Genomic DNA, 14,530 nt, shown 5'->3' with positions numbered 1-14,530 from the left:
CCCACGGCTAAGCGAAAGTGTTATAGCTATATAGTCCGGTTGCCTAGCTCAACGTGCGATCACCTCCTTAATGGACCAAGACGTTGGGTCAAGTGTGATTAAGCATATTTTTCACGAACACCCCCGCATTATATGCGTGGGGGATGAAGCCAACGACTGCTAACTTTTGGATTACATATTTATATATATATATATATATATAAACGTCCGCACAGGGGACATAATCACATTTTTAGGCAAACAGTATAAATATAGCCTCACAATCAAAATAAACATTGTTTTTACAATGATTCGATTCTTCACTCGAACAAGACATTCTTCGAGCACTGCACCTATATTAGGCGGGCACCTTCTATGACTTGCACCAAGTAGTGCTCGGCCGGATATTGGCCCCCAGCCGGATCCTGGGTCGCTAACGATGGCCTCCATATCCGTCGAATAGGCTTTAACGCGGGCAAGGGCCATTCGCGCACCCTCTATGCACGCCGACCTTCTCATGGCGTCGATCCGAGGCACGGCCCCAAGGAATTGTTGCACCAAACCAAAGTAACTGTCCGGCTTAGGCCTCTTCGGCCAAAGATGGTCTATTACAGACTGCATTGCAAGCCCGGACAGCCTGTGAAGCTCCGCTACAGCAGCCATCTTGTCACTTAACGGCAACGGGCAAGTGGGAGCATTGAATTGCGACCAGAAAAGCTGCTCCACTTCCTTATGACCCTGATCCTCGAAAAACTTGGCAGTGTCAGCTGTACTCTTTGCCAAATCCGCATACGCGTCTACAGGACTCCAGCGTCCATCCAGGGGAGCGTACTTCGGATCGAAAAACTTTGTCCGCAGCAAGTAGGAGCCCTCAGTTGCGATTTTACCGGCCTGTTGAAGCTCCTCCCGCGCACCCCTGAGCTCGGTCTGTATTTCCTTGGTGGAATTAAGTGCCTTGTTCAGGTCGGCCGAACTATCCTTATGCTCCTTTTTAAGGAGCTCATACCGGTCAGCAGCATTTTTTAACTCCACAGCCATTTCGGCTATTTTTTCCTCGCTTCGGCGATGAGCAGCCTCTTCGGCTCTCAACTCTTCTGCCGCTTTTAGGGCAGCCGCATTGCTCACCCGAGCTTGCTCCTTGGCCTGGGCAAGTTCCGCCCTCAGGGCCTCCACGGCAGCAGCACCATCTGCAGTCCAAACATATTACATTAATATCATGCCACCTTCATATTTTCCTATGCAAAGCAAGGAGAGAACATACCTTGTGATTTGTCCAGTCGCTCGTTCACCAACATGATATCAGCATCAATCGATCCAATCTGCCTCGTTAGTTCGGCAACTTCAACGGACTGGTCGGCGGCCGGACCCATAGGTAGCTGCACGTGTTCACAGCGCAATCATTGATTTATGATCCCCCGTTCGCCGCCTAGGGCGGGTAACCAGGGTCTCAGGGGCTACTATCTATATGGAGCACACCTAGCGCGTGCCTCACAGCCAAAAAATAGTGTATTCTTCACTACATACCTCAAAGCCTTCGAGTAGGCTTGTAAATGCTTCATTCAAATCGCTTGTAGCGGATGAAATCTTCTTGAGCACCGTGCTCATTAAAGAGCGGTGCTCCTCCGAGAGCGCAGCTCTCTCCAGTAGACCTATCAGTATTTCCGGTCGGACATTGAACTGTGCTGGACCCTTCCCATCTCCCCTCGTGGGATCCAAACAATCCAGGCTCAGGGCGGCCGACGCATTGGCTTCCGGCTTCGGCAGATCCGGACTCCTCCGTGACGACACATCGGTGTCGCCCGCTTCATGAGTCGGAGAGGTGGGTGGGGTCTTGCTCTCCATCATCTCCGGAGGAAGATCCCCCGAAGACGATCTCTGTTGAGAAGAGCTGCTAGCCGGACTGCAAAAGATGAATCCTGGTTATTGATCTAGGAGAAACACATTACCTTTGAATTAACGATTGACTTACAGCTCGGTGGAGGGCTGGCCCGTTGGCGGGCATGACCGGTGAAAATGCCTGGTGGGGCAGGGGCCCCTGGGATACCTTTTTCCCTGGTTTGGGCATCTCCGTCTCCAAGTCTTCGGAGGCAGCCCTCTTCTTCCCGCGCAGGGAGGAGGCCTTAGCCTTCCCTTCCCGACTATCCTCCTTTGGGAGGTAACAATTCCCCTGGTTTGGATGCGTAGCGTGTGGAGTTCGGTTTCTTTGTTCTTCCCCTTGTCTTTCCCTGAGGGCATTCTGCTGAGTACCCGGTCAAGCATCTTGGCCATGGTGGGACCAGGCGAGCCTTCGGGAAATGGCGTCGGACACCTGATTCTCTCCGCCTTGCTGAGCCATTCCTGGCCACGGATGATTTCCAGAATAAACAATTATGACAAACACAAAACAAGGTGTCCGGTATCAAGGTTACTTACTTGGGTATCTAGGCGATTGCAGCTTAGACCCGCATCCTCGGTGGTGTCCAGACACTCTACTTTCGGTCTGAAGAATAATTTGCACATCCCTTCGAGCTTCAAGCTGAAGAAGTGCTTAACAGTCCACGGACCCTCTGGATTGAACTCCCACATCCGGAGAGGCCGGCATTGGCACGGCAATATCGGTCGGATTAACATCACTTGCATTATGCTGACAAGCTTAATTTCCCTCTCAAGAAGCTCTCGAATGCGGCTCTGCAGTACTGGTACATCGCCAACGGGCCCCCAATTCCGTCCTACGTTGGTCCAAGATGCTATTTGTGACGGAGGGCCCGAGCGGAACTCGGGGGAGGCCACCCACTTTGTGCCTCTATGAGCGGTGACATAAAACCACCTCCATTGCCATACATCAGATACTTCTGGGAAAGAACCCTCTGGCCATGGGGCATCAGCGTTCCTGCTTATTAAGGCACCTCCGCACTCCGCATGACGCCCCTCAATCATCTTCGGCTTCGCATTGAAGGTCTTGAGCCATAAGCCAAAGTGTGGGGTGACATGGAGGAAGGCCTCGCACACTATAATGAACGACGAGATATGGAGGATGGCGTCCGGAGCTAGATCATGAAAATCCAACCCATAATAAAACATGAGCCCCTTCACAAAAGGATCGAGGGTGAGGCCCAAGCCACGGAGGAAGTGAGGAACCAACACGACACACTCATTGGGCTCCGTGTAGGGATGACCTACCCTGGAGCAGGAAGCCTGTGCTAGATGTCGGCGGTCAGATATCCGACCTCCCTAAGTTTCGCAATGTCTTCCTTTGGAATCGAGGAGGCCACGCACCGGCCTTGAGGGTTGGATCCGGACATATTGGAGGATCTGGGGTGTTGGAGCTTAGGTCTCGGGTGTTAGAACTCGAGGTGCGAGAGGAGCGAGGAAGGTGGAAAAGAGGCATAGGCCTCGACCTCTTTATAAAGGAGGTGAATATCAAGAGTCCTCAGCGTGACCGTTTGAGACTTAACAAAAAATACATGGAGTCATACCAACGGTCGTCGTGGGGTTACACACACCCATATTGATGGAAAATCCCGTAATAAGGGGAACACATCTCTGCTTTGGCAGGATGTGCCAATAAAACCGCCTCGCAACGCGAGTCGAGGTGGGGTAGGAAACGCAGGTTCGTGTTGGACCAGGCCACGATGCAAGGGCACGATGTATGAAGATTGCCAGCAGATCAGATTTATGCTATGTTCCCTACGATGGTATGTGAAGATCATCTTGCAGATCCGGACACAGTTTGAGTGTTCGATAACTACTTTGGAGTATTCGGAGAAGGAACCCGCCTTGCAATGCCAAAGACAAGACTGCGCGTCGGACTCATCTTCATTGAAGCCTGGTTCAGGGGCTACTGAGGGAGTCCTGGATCGGGGGGTATCCGGATAGCCGTACTGTATACATCGTCCGGACTATTGAAGTGTGAAGATACAAGACTCAAGACTTCGGCCCATGTCCGGATGGGACTCTCCTTTGCGTGGGAGGCAAGCTTGGTGATTCGGATATTGTGTTTCCTTCCTTATAACTGACTCCATGTAAACCCTAGCCCTCTCCGGTGTCTATATAAACTGGAGAGGTTGGTCCTTAGAAGGCCGATCACAATTACAATAATACCATCATAGGATAAATCTAGGGTTTAGCCTCTACGATCTCGTGGTAGATCTACTCTTGTACTACCCATATCTTCAATATTAATCAACCAGGAAGTAGGGTTTTACCTCCATCGAGAGGGCCCGAACCTGGGTAAACTTTGTGTCCCTTGCTTCCTATTACCATCAGCCTAAGACGCATAGATCGGGACCCCCTACCCGAGATCCACCGGTTTTGACACCGATAGTGATCTCTCGCTGGGTGTAGATATCCACGAAACGCCACAGACTATCGGACTGGTGGATGAGGACGATCCAGTTGGCCTTCATGCCCGTCAAGTAGTGGCCGTGCATGAAGGACAGGTGCACGGGTAGTGGTAGCATGTCGAGGGGCACCACGGCAATCTCCGTAGGATCATCAAGTCGGTATCTAGGACACCTACGAGGATCGGGCATCAATAAGCAGGGTGTCTTGAAAAGAGCCGGCCGGTTCCGGACGAGTAGAGGGTACAAAGACACCAAGCATGCGGCCAGATGGACAGTGCTGAGTAGGTCCATACGATTATAGATTTGCTCCAAGAGAACATCGGGGAGGGAATTCCAATCGTGGCTCTGCATGTCAGTCATTTCTGCCATTGGGGTTTTCGGTGCCTGCGAGCCAGCAAGGAAGTGGATTCGGGCGGGCGAGCGAAGAAGCTTCTCCTCGTGTGGTCGAGCAATGAGCGGGGGGATATGGTACGCGCGAGCTACCAAGGAAGATGGTGCGGGCGGGCGAGCAGTGAGCGGGGGTAAATGGTGTGCGGCCGACAATGGGGAAGAGAGGAGGAAGAAGAAGAGAGGAGGAAGAAGAGTGGAAGACGGGGAAGAAAGTGCATGAAAACTCAATTCTACTAGTACTACTACCAGGATATACCGTCCTTTGGAGTGTAAATAGTTACACCGATGACATGTGGGTCTACCAGAAGAGGGCCCATATGTAAGTTAATGGAGGACAGAGGTGCGTAGGCGTATTTGCGGAAGCGTGCTCTACTGGTAAACATGATGGCAGTAGTGGGTAAGGCTGATTTAGTAACACCAACATGCTGGTTCAGCTTATTAATTACGTGTCCCATCTGCTGCAGTGTGTATTGTCACTTCACTGCGAAGACTAGTTGAATAGGTTTCTCTAACCGAGATGAGAAATAATGGATCGCGAACACTTCCTTTCTTCAGTATCCCTATGCCTCTACGCTCACTTCACTCATTTTGCTCCGTACCTAGTCACTTGTTGAAATCTGTAGAAAGACAAATACTCCGTATTTGGAAACAAAGGGAGGCTTTTACTCCGTATTTGGGAACAGAGGGAGTATCACCATATGGAGGGTGCAGAGGAAGCTTGAAATATGAACATGTCAATGGGAGGGAGTAAGCCCCATGCATGCATGCAACATGCAACACTCACACGTACACATGGACGCACGCAACACTCACGCACCCATGCGGCCAACAGCACATGACGTAACACACACGCTCACGCTCAAGTGCTCAACCTACTCCCTACGTCCGTGAAAGATTGTACATTTAGAGATTTACACATTGACCAGGGCTTAATTAACGCCCAAAAGTAGCAGACTTATGTGTGCATGCGATCATTGAGAGAATAAGATTAAATGAAGGCCGTTGCATGCTGTAATTAAAGATAGACATGTAGCCTATACCTAGAGCACAAGTTGGTGCATTAGTCAATCAATATCGACTTGGATTAAAGGCTAAATGCATTGGAAGTGTAGATGTACATCATGTACTACACTCTTTGTTTTTTAGCCGATGTACACTCTTTGTTGGAAAACCGAGGGAGTACACGTGCGTGCACTCAAATACACAACAAGGGTGGTTCACACGCAAGGGTTGGACTCCGGTCGCGCCTGCGTAAAGTTTTGTTTAACTGATTTCTTTGCTCTGCCAACTGACAGGTGGGACCCAGAAACCAGGTGGCCACGTCGACTATGTGGCCTGTCAGTAGGATGCAATACGATGCTCTACGATGAGCTAGTGATCGTATAATCACCGCAAAACTATAGATAGTGACCATAAAGAGCGTATTGTTACATACATTGAGCGCCAATGTATTTTTCTCATTTCAAATTAAGCCATATTCACCGAAAAGGACGCAGTATGGACTACTACTAGTACTGCTTTGATGTGTCTTGTCAACTCGCCGAACGAGGAGAAGCTTGCTTACTATGCCTCTCCCTTGCCCACGCCGCGGTTGTTCGCAGGACAAGGAGACGGTTTTGACTACAACACCCTCTCCGTCTCCATCTCCCTCACCCTCGCCCTCGCCCTCGCGGTGGATGTGCAGCAGTTCAATCGGTGTCACATTGCTAGAAGCATATTGTATTGTAGTATCATCATTGTTGGACCTTCCGAAGAGGTGAAGAGCCAAGTGCAAGGTTCACACGAGTACGAACTTTTGAACCTCCCGAAGAGGCAAAGAGCCAAGCGCAAGGTTTTATAGGAGTTGTCTTCCTAGTAGGAGTGTACTACTACAACTATAGCGAACGATGCTACTGTATGATGCCGCCAAATCACGTATATCCAAAGTTGTGCCACCTTTTTTTCTCAAAGAGCGTGCTGGAGCCCGTGCAACAACCACACAAGTTGCACGTACACATAACACAATTACTAGTAATAAATTCTAAAGGACAAATGCCAGTATGCCACACAAGTTCATCTCCAATTCATGTGATAAATTTGTGCACGACTAGTCTACATACATTCACAGCGCTACCGTTCACAATTTACCGTACTCCACTTACACGTTATAGATGGGCGACATGTCCACCTCCAGGTTCTAGTCCCAAGTGTTCTTCATGGATGGCACGATCCATAGCGGTGGGCAACCGGAATCATTGTCGCAACTTTCTAGGCCGGTTCCACACGATGGAGACTCATCCAAGCTGAAGCGACATAAATCAGGGATAGCGTGTCCCAGCATGTCATTCATCCGGTGGTGCGTAGAGAAGACACAACCATGCTTCATGAATGGCAGGCCTTCCGTGTCGTGCACGGAAGGTGGTATCCACTTCACAATGGGGTAGTTCTCCCCAATGAAAAGCGAGTACTCTCCAAGAGTGTTCCTCGGCACCCACGTAGCATAACGGGGGTCGAACTCAGCATCGTTCATCTGGTACACACGGCATCTCAGATCTGGACACATGTGACGTACATAGTCAAGGTCCATTCATAATAATGTTGTGCTCAAATATGGCAGTCAGTAATACTGTGCAGCAAATAGTACTACTCCGGTATAGAGGAAGTAAAATAACCGGCTTATTATATATATCCACTCTTGGCTACATGGATGAGATAGCAAGACAAGGAAAAACAAAAATGGTGGCAGCTAGTTGGTTCAAATCTTCAAGGGCCTAGCTAGCTATACGCGTCCTCGAAGGTAAAAAGTACTCCTACTAGTACTAGTAAGTACTACTAGTACAACAATAAAGAGAATGCGAGAGGGTTAAAAAATGGAATACCTGGGTAGATGGTGACGGTCCGATCGTGGTAGATTGTATGACCATGTTGCACATCAGTGGTACCATGGGTAACGACTGCTAAGATGGTTGATCCCAATATGCCAAAGTCAGCTCAAGTTAGACCGAATCGCGGATGCAAATGCACATCCAGGGCTGGCGATCTTATCTTGATCGGGGGATGACTAGTCCCTGCAAAATAATGAGTACCGTTAGGGATGCAAATGATGGTTTGTGCATTCCGTTTGTAATCTCCCATACCATAGGATGGCAACCAGATGAAACAAGTCCCCTGGCTTGTCACCGCGAAGATGCGGCCTAGATGGCGCACAAAGTCTTCGAACGTGTAGGGGTACAAATCTGTCGCCGCCAACATGCGCCAGCCTCTGCCGTTACTACCTCTTGCATTGATCGTAATCCTTATGTCGAACACCGCGATGAGATAGTAATCGTTGTAGCCCTGTCGCTTTGTCGGTGGGTCCGCAATTGCTACCTTCATTAATCTCATGTAGGCATCATCATACGTATTCAAGCCCAGCCAGTCTGGAAGGCCGATCCCAATGGTGGAGAAGGGGTCAATCAGAACGGCCGCACTGTTGTGGATGTTGTGAAAAATGATGGTGGTATCCGGCCGGAGGTATGCAAGTCCATCTTTGTTGGCACCGACCCTGACCTGTATATAAGACAGTGGGCAGCGGAGAAATTACTGGATGGAAACGGAATAACTAAGTACTACATGATCAAACTCCATTACTAACCTGCTCATAGGACAAAATCCGAATACCTCTCATCGTCGGTAACTCTAGCGGAGTCAACATGCAACCATGGCCTGGGAGTGGTGGACTATTCAAAGGATTATCCCATAGAAGAACCTTCTCCTCAAGGACGCATGGAAGACCAACAAGCATGACCTTTTCCCAAGCCTGTTTAAGCACGGTCTTGAAAAAGTTGGTGCAGGAAGCACCGAGTCTTGCGGCGGTGCGGACGTCGGGGCGGCGTGTGATTTATCCCAGAGGATCGTCGTCCAAGGTCTCCTAGCCCTGACGAGGAGGAGAACCGCCTGGCGAATCCATGGGAGCAGCGACGAACTGCCTTCTGTTCGGGGGGAGGGGAACTGGCAAGGAGGAGATAAGAGCGTATTAACCATAGGGCCTCGTCCCTTCCAACTGTAGATTGTTCCTTAGCGAAGGGGTGAGGCTATTATTTACTACTAGTACTATCATTATGGAATGTTATAGGATTGCATTATGCTATAAATAATAGCACTAGTAAGAAATTTTTGGCACTAGGTATTAGTGTTTGGCGTGGATTAAGAATTTTTGGGTATGTTTTTGCTATTTTTTGTACACGCCAACTAGTGTCAAAAAACGTCTTACATTATGTGACGGAGGAGTACGTACTCGTACTGTAGCAGTACTAGTACTACTTTTTCTCAACTAGTAGTGCGATGTACTGTACTTCTCGTCTAGTCTAGTATAGTGCAATAGTTTTGAACTCTTGAATCTCAGGGCCAAGGAGCTACAATTAGAAGTGGAGGGTACTACTGTTCTCTAGAACCATCACTGTACTATCAATGCATGGAAAGTACACCTGCGTGGTGGCCTAGTGGGTACTCTCGGTGCTCTATTCAGCCACTCCTCTCACGTAGCTGGCCTTCTCAGCCGCTCCTCTCACGCACACACTAGCAGCCTGTTTATCAGCGGTGATTACTGTGGGGGCAGAACATTTGAGTTATTTGATACAATGAGACTAGGCTTTTCGCTTCCATTTGTGGAGGTGTAATGGATCTCGTCGAACTTTGTTAGTAGTTCCTTCTTTATGAATGAGATGCAGAAAGCTTTTGCCTTCGTTTAAAAAAACACGTCAAGAGGAATTTCGTTTATAGTAGAGCGGATAATGGAGTGAAGTCCGTGCGTGCAACGCCACAAGCTACAGAGTAGTAGTAGAGCACTTTACGTATAGAGCCATATTGCACAGTTCCCAATGCCCCACCAGGCTTTTACGGCTCCTCGGGCTTAATTGGGAGGCGCTAGTTTAAATATGCTACTAGCTGATGAGGAATCTGCAAGCGAGGTGCGGCTAGGGCGAGCACGCGAGCCACGGGATGCTGGCAAGGAAAATCCGGTCACGTGGATAGGCTATCCAGTGCACCCAGATTGTGGTGCCGCATGTCTGTTTGACTTCAAAACTCAAACTACCTGTGTAAAATATTGGCTCGCAGTGAAGTTACTATTGAAAAAAAAGGTCGTCCTGCGTTCACCCGGGATCGAACCCAGAAAACGAGGTATACACTCCCGCGACCAATAGTAGTACTCGTTGGAGTACAATGCAACCTAGAATCGCCTTTTGTCGCTAGTAGTACGTACATTGTTCCTTACAAGAAACCCCTAATAATGCAAGAAACCACTAAAATGCCAAGAAACTACTACCACTTGCATATGTGGCAGACTTAAGATAAGACTACCTTAGGGCATGTATAGTGGTTCTATCTTAGCAATGCCATGTGGGATAAATGATGAGGTGGATGAGAGAGAAATCATCAGAGAAGGCTTGTCTTCTCTTAATTAAGAGAAGGCAAGAGATGATCTCTTAGCACAATATGTCCCACCACATTTTCAGGAATAACTAGTTATTGATGATAAGGCTAAGAAATGACCCATTGTAGACATGTTTTTTTGTCATCTCTAAATTACATGCAATATTTAAGATAATACGACCTTATCGACCATTGTACATGCCCTTATCAACCATTGTACATGCTCTTACCAACCAGCCCTACCAAGAAACGACTACTCTACAAAGTGTGGTTATAGGCACGTTTCAACCCATGGCCCTATTTGGATACATTTGTTGTCAATCTAACCCTAAAATCCAAACACCACTTTGGTTAGAGTTAGTTCAGGGTTAGAATCTAACTCTGACCTCTGACAGGGCCCATGTCGTCCATTAAGTCAATGACTTCTATTCAACCGAGCGTTATGACTTGTGGGACCTACATGTCAGTTTGCACAAAAATCACTGAGCGACCTCCTACCTTCGGCCCGTCCACCTAGTCATCCTCGGCCACAGGAAGCAGCTACCGCCGCCGGCAGAAGGAGAGGTCAAAACCGCCGGCGGTGCGGAACCCATGTTGCGGCAGCCCGGATGCCATCTCTGTCCGGCGCTCGCGATCGCTAGCTAGCCAAGATAGGTCCGTCCAGCTACTTGTCTGCAAGGTTTGCTAGCTAGATTGGCACGGCAGCACGACAGCTTGCTCGCACGCGTCGTGCTAAGGCCAGCCATCTGGCTCGAGTGAAGGCCAGCGCGGCGGCTTGCTCGCTCGTGAGTCATGCTCGGGCCAGCCTGCCAACCCGTGGGGAGGCCAGCACGATGTCCGGCCCGTCCGACGGAGCGGCGGCCAACTCGCTCATCACCGGCGCCACAAACAAACACGCATCAATACTGTTTGAAGTAATGTTCAGGAAAAATAATGATTTGAGGGGGAATAACAGGATAGAAAGTTAGATGTGGGTCCCTCGTGTCAACGGTCAAACAAAATGTGTTGGTTTAAGCTAGCTCCTCAGCACAGACGCGTGGGCCAACCATGTCATAAATGGGTTTAAGCGAACCTAGGCGGTAGGAGTACTAGGTAGTCGTTTTTGGCATGGATTAAGAAATTTTGGGTATGTTTTTGCTATTTTTTGTACAATAGATTCTTCCTAGGGCTGGTTGAAAGTGGTAGTTTTTTGTTAAATATTCTACATATTGTAAGTAGGAGTGAAAGTTAAGCTTTGGAAGCCAATAAGCAAGGCTAGTTACATAGTGCATATGTGTACATGATTGAAAGTAAATATCAACCATGAGTGACTAATATCTGGATGGAAAACTCAAAACTATGGAATACTAGGAAAAAATGCATGGTTGGAAATACTAGCAATGTTCATGTGCATTGCAACGATTGATAATTAGAATAATACTGATTCACAAACTTGATACAAAACACTCTAATTTTGATATACATATATGACTAGAGATATATTATGTTTCAATTAGAATATATTCCTTGGGTTGTTTTGGTTAGGTCAGGGAGGGATGTGGTTTGTTTTAAGATACTAATTATAGGTTTTCTGCAAATTGGTAGACAAGTGGGATATTGGTGAGAAAAGGCAACAACTTACCTCACAGTCGTTAGATGTAGATCTAATGGTCAGAAACGACAGATGGCAGACACACCATCATCACCAACTTAGTCTTCTATAGGAGTACTAGCAAGATCCATGCATTGCACGGAACCTCAAGATGCATTTTTTTATAAAACACTTGTTGTGATTGACCCATGTGGGGGTAATCCCATGTGTAAAAACTAATGATATCTCGAGAAATACGAGATAAGGTGAAGAGGAGTGTCGGTGTACTAGAGTAGGGGTACCCTAGTATCCCGAACTTGTGCACGGGCAGTTGCAGCACCCAGAGGCAAGGCTTGCCAGGCGACCGCCAAGGTCCTCCGTGGTTCCCTTGGAGCCATTCAAGAACAAAGTATTCAAGCCAAGGAGACAAGGCCCCGGCAAGAGGAACTTGCCGGGAAGGACAACCGAGGCATCCCAAGGAACTTTGCCGTGACGCGCCATGCGTCCCGGCAAGGCAACAAGGCCCCGACAAGAGGAGCTTGCCGGGAAGATCAACCAAGGCACCTCAAGGCCTGGTGGGCGACAAGCTTCCGGGCGCGACAAGACGACGACCGCGGCAAGGCACTTGCCGCGGCAAGTAACCACCCTGTACCCACGCTCCAGCGCATCCACCAACGTGTCTCCCTGGGGCTTTTCCAGGCGCGCGTGGTAGGAGGCTGTGCAGCCAGCGGTACACGGTGGCATGCGGCGCTGACAAGATCGCTATCGTGGCGAACGGTGGTGTCCCAGACGGTCCCTTTCTGCACTATTTGGGCGATGCAGTCGGGCATTTAATGCCTTTGTCCCCTGCCGTCAGGGTTAGGTAGGATACACTGTGCAAGTAGGTGAACCAACCGCAACACTTTTTACGCTTTTACCCTTCTCTGCGTTGCCACCTGTCGGTGACCCCTTGAGCATATAAAAGGAGGCCCATGCGCAACGTAGGGGGGGTTCGGCTCATTCGGAAGCCAGAAAAACACTTAGCTCTCTCGAGCAAGAACAGAATACAATCAGACAAGCAGCAGTAGGAGTATTATCTCTCCGGAGAGCTCCGAAGCTGGGTAAACTGCTCGTGTGCTTCGCCTCGATCCACTCTTCGTGTGATCTCCGCCCCCACCAAACCGAAAGGGGCTTGGTCCGCCGGCCCCATAGGTGTTCGTGGATCAGTTTCCCTGACAAGGAGTGGGGTGATGGTGGTGATTGGTGGTCGGACTGAGCGGAGGCATGGGGATTGACGACACCGGCAGTGGCCACCAGGCCAGTTTGTTCCAGAGGCTTCCGTTCTTAATTGCTCAACAATGTGGTTGTTGGAGATAAGGATGAACGAGGGAAGGCCTTGTCTGCAAATGTGGAGAGGGGTGCGGGTATCTTTTAGTTTAATCTCCATCCGTCAGATCTAGATTGGACGATCTATATTGCAAGATGGCACACATACCATCATCACCAACTCGGTTTTTTATAAGAGAAGAAATATAAGTATGGAGATACAAACGTATTATCGATACTTGCTTCCGTAAACTAGCATCTACATTCTATTCAACGCCTCGACATGTGGGGCCTTAGCACAATGACCTCTCGACTGTGTAAAACAAAGGTTTTCCCATCGTTGATAAGGAGGGGGTGATGGCGGCGCGCTTTTTGGCTTGCTCTAGTCTTAGTAGTCAAACTAGGTGGCCTAAGCACGTGTAGATTTATTCTTTTTCACGTCTTGTGTTCACCGTACTGCCACGACTGTTGATGAATAGACGGTAAGTTATTCACGGGGAAACCCTTGTTGATCGTGTTTGCGAGAGAGAGAGAGAGACACTGTGCGTGTGTGATATGTTAGAGACTGAGGCAATGATAACACATTCTTTGTGTCTATGTGTGTGGAGGATAGAGAGAGACATATACATGGGGCTTTGTGTTGTGTAACATGGAGACACATATACATAATTAAAGAGTGAGTGTGTGAGATACACATGCGGACATGGGGAGAGATGAGGATCCAGATAAATGGGTGTTTGTGTGTGTCTGTGTGTGTTTGTGCATGCGTTTGTGTGAGAGGGAGTGTGTGTATGTGGAGTAGAGAGACCACTAATGATGTAAACCTAGTATAAGGGAAGGGGGAATGATGTGACATGTGTAGTAGCGGGATAGCATGGGTGCGGGCGGGGGGAGCAGACTATTTGGAAGAGACATCGAGTGTGTGTGTGTGGGAGAGGGGTGTGTGAGAGAGGGAGAGCTAGCGACGGAGAGAGAGAGAGAGAGGAAGAGAGGGGGCGAGAGGGGTCGTTTGTGTCCATAAATGGCGTATAGATAGGGAGACAATGTTGATGTTGTTCGAAATTGGCCTATGTACGGAGATGCAAGGGAAGCGAGTCATCATGTGTGTGATAGGGACTTCATGAGAGATCTAGAATAGATGGTGTAGAGAATAATGTGTGAAATCGAGAACGATGATACATTAGGGAGCTATGGGAAGAGTCATGACATATATGTATACACGGAAGGAGCTGGGGCGGGTCCGCATGTGGGATAGATAGAAAGAGGAGAGTGGTGCACGAGGAGACAAAGTGTGCTTGTTTGTAGTGGGGGTGGTGTGTGAGGTGAGTGCGCGAGAACCACATAACTAGGGAGATATATGTTTGGGGGCAACGTTTTGTGTGTATGAGAAATATACACTCTACATAGTGCATCTTCTTGGGAAAGAGAACTGCCGGGAGACCTAGAGAATGGGGGAAGAGATGTGTGCATGCCCGAGAGACAAAGTGATAGAGACCTATATTGGGGTCCGGATTTTACAAGAGAGAGGGGTGTTAATGTGCTCGTGTGTTGGTGTTTGGGGGAGAGAACGACT

Source organism: Triticum dicoccoides, chromosome 4B (assembly GCF_002162155.2).
Source record: "Triticum dicoccoides isolate Atlit2015 ecotype Zavitan chromosome 4B, WEW_v2.0, whole genome shotgun sequence".
In the NCBI taxonomy this organism is placed as follows: domain Eukaryota; kingdom Viridiplantae; phylum Streptophyta; class Magnoliopsida; order Poales; family Poaceae; genus Triticum; species Triticum dicoccoides.
The sequence above is the reverse complement of the archived record's forward strand: the minus strand, read 5'-3'. Positions refer to the sequence as shown.